This window comes from Trichosurus vulpecula, chromosome 1 (genome assembly GCF_011100635.1).
Source record: "Trichosurus vulpecula isolate mTriVul1 chromosome 1, mTriVul1.pri, whole genome shotgun sequence".
Lineage (NCBI taxonomy): Eukaryota > Metazoa > Chordata > Mammalia > Diprotodontia > Phalangeridae > Trichosurus > Trichosurus vulpecula.
In genome coordinates, this window is record NC_050573.1 from 411602362 (window position 1) to 411605579 (window position 3218).

Sequence of the window (3218 nt, forward strand, 5' to 3'; positions counted from 1 at the left end):
ATAACTCACTTTCTTTGGCAGAGAATATTTTAATTCTGAAAATCCAATATTCAAATTCACAGGTAAAAAATGTGATAAGATATTAATAACTGGGATTTATCTACAACTGCTTCATTTTTGGATCCCATTTTTGCCTTAATGTAACCCCTCTTTTTTATGGCACACATTCAGTTGTCCATTAATTGAAGAAAAAAATTACTGTGAAGTTTCTAACTTCATCATTAATTCATTTTCAGAAAAATAAGTATCTAATTTCTATAAGTTATTTTAACATTCATGAAAAATGCCCTTCATTATTTCCTGAAAATATCTATTCATGTGGGATGTCCACTTAGATAGTGGAATAAAAAACAAAACAAAACTCCAAATATGTTATGATTATTACTTTTATTCAAAATCCTGCATAAGTTAGTCAGATTAAATGGAAAAAGTTGCTAGTGCTTCTATCGACAACACCTTTGAGCAGATTTATATTTTTAAATAATGATTCTGCATAAGGTTTCCAAATAATTAATTTCTATTTCCTCAGACTACCATAAAGTGATAATCTGTTTCTCCAACATTGAGGTTTTTCTTCTGTTTGGCAGATAAGCATCATATTCTGCTCTTCTCCTTGAGGTTTTTCAGAGTCATTAGAACATGATTTAGCAGGAAGTTTTGTATAGCAAAAAAATAAAGAGTGCTAAATTAAATGCTATAATTTGGGCAAACAATTTACCTATAATGCAAGGTCACACACATTGTGCCAAATATAAAATGCAAAAGTTGAGGCTCCTGCGGCATTCAATGTACAATTTCCAAATACCTCTAGCCATAGCAAGAGTAGGCTTTTCATGAGTCTTCATTTCTTCCTTTATGTTTTCATCCTCATAATACTGGAAGAAAAGTTTTGGAAGAAAGTGATTACTGGTAGAAAAAAGGTTTGTCTCTCTTGAAAGCAACACTTCATATTGTCCTTTTTAAATATATATCTCACAGTGGTAATAGGTCAGTTTGTACTAAATTAAGAATGCATTTTTCTATGAAATCATCTACAAATAATTAGTGTTGATTGGCCAGGCTGACATTGGCTCAAACTTACAACATTTCCAAGAATTGTTAGATCTCAGGGTTAAAAAGAACTTTGTAGCAGAGTTATCCTTAGCGTGTGGTAACTAGGGATTTCTATTGGGTTACTGATTGTTTGGGGGCTGCTTACAACGCTTACAATCCTTCAACAACATAAAAACAATATAGCTAGATACTGAATTAATGAAAATAATTAGTTAAAAAAAGCTACTGAGGGGTACTTTGAGTGATCTGTCTCTTGTACAAATTGTAGTGCAAGCCAGCCTTGGGAGCAACTGGATCAGCAGCAGAGGCTTCTGGAGCTCTTATCTCACAGAAGGTAAGGGGTCAGACAATTGGTCAGAAACATATTACAGGGGATCCTTTGCTGGCACTGGGAGTAAGATTCTGTTGCATATGTAGATTTAGGTCTTAGTCCTATTGTAAGGAGAAGCATTAGCAGGAGCAGGTCACAGTTCCGGGGTAGGAAAGAGTGCTTGTGATCACTCACAGACCAGAGCACAGGCCAGGAGAGCACTGACCATAACTCCCCTTAAATCATACCACTTTGGAAGAACTGAAAGCTTACAAAGCCCCAGAACTAGCTCTGAGATAGCAGCACAGAAAACCTGAAGCTTGGGACTGTGCCCCCTTCACCCCTGGAGCAGAGTTCAATGTATTTAATATAAAGTTTAAAGTTAAGAAATAGGCTATTAAAATGAGCAAACAACAAAAATAGCCAAAAATCTGACCATAGAACATTACTGTGGTGACAGGGAAGATAAAAACACAAAGTAAAACATAATGAAATCAAAGTAATTATATATTTAAAGTCTTAAAGAAAAATGTGGCTTTTTCCTGGCTTGTGACCAGTAAGCAGCCATAAGCAGCAAAGTCTCTTGTGATACACTCTACAAAGCAGTGTGGGAGGTCCTGCATGGAACCCAACGTAAATGAACAAACTTTTTGGAAACTGTGGAGCTGCAGATCAGTCTGAAGGATATGATCCATAAAAGGACAAACATTTCTCTGGCACCATAAGGCTCAAATCCACACCCTGAACTAAATTTTCTGTGTGTGTACTGGGAGACCAGGAGCACTACATTAAAGGCAAGGCTGTGGAAATCCCCCACATGGACATCGAGGCCTTGAAGAAGTTGAATAAGAACAAGAAATTGGTCAAGAAGTTGGCTAAAAAGTACAATGCCTTTTTGGCCTCTGAGCCTTTGATCAAGCAAATCCCTCAAATCCTGGGCCCTGGTCTGAACAAAGCTGGCAAGTTTCCATCTCTGCTCACCCACAATGAGAATATGGTGGTAAAGGCTGATGAGGTTAAATCTACTATCAAGTTCCAGATGAAGAAGGTGCTGTGTGTAGCAGTGGCTGTTGGGCATCTGAAGATGACAGATGATGAGCTTGTCTATAACATCCATTTGGCTGTCAATTTCAGTTTCTCTGCTGAAGAAAAACTGGCAAAATGTGAGGGCATTGTATATGAAGAGCACCATGGGCAAGCCCCAGCAGCTGTATTAAATCAACATAGTGTTAATAAATGGTGGAAGCTGCTAATGAATTAATAAATGACAGAAGCTGCTAATGGGGAAAAAAAAAAAGGAAAAATGTGAATTGGTCTCAGCCAGGAAAGAATTCAAAAAGGACTTTAAAAATCAAATAAGAGAGGCAGAAGAAAAATGGGGGAAAGAAATGAGAGTGATACAAGAAAATCATGCAAAAAGTCAACCATTTGGTAAAGGAGGCACACAAAAAATATTGTGGAAAATGACACCTTAAAAAAAACAGAATCCACTGCAGAGAAGAACTTTCTAATAAGGTAGAATTTGCCAAATGGAAAAGAAAGTACAAAGGATCATTGAAGAAATTAATTCCTTAAAAATTAATTCTGGGAAAGTAGAAGGTAATGATTCCATAAGACATCAAAAAAACAATAAAACAAAATCAAAAGAATGAAAAAAATAGAAGAAAATGTGAAATATCTCATTGGAAAAACAACTAATCTGGAAAATAGATCCAGGAGAGACCATTTAAAAATTTTTGAACTACCTCAAAGTCATGATTAAAAAAAGAACCTAGACATTATCTTTCAAAAAATTATCAAGGAAAACTGCTGTGATACCCTAGAACCAGAGGGTAAATTAGAAGTTGAAATAATC

At 35.8% G+C, this 3218-nt stretch overlaps 1 pseudogene; it reads left to right on the forward strand.

Moving 5' to 3' along the window:
* The first annotated feature begins 2049 nt into the window (after nt 1-2049).
* LOC118834043 lies at nt 2050-2580 on the forward strand (annotated as a pseudogene).
* The last annotated feature ends 638 nt before the right edge of the window (nt 2581-3218 follow it).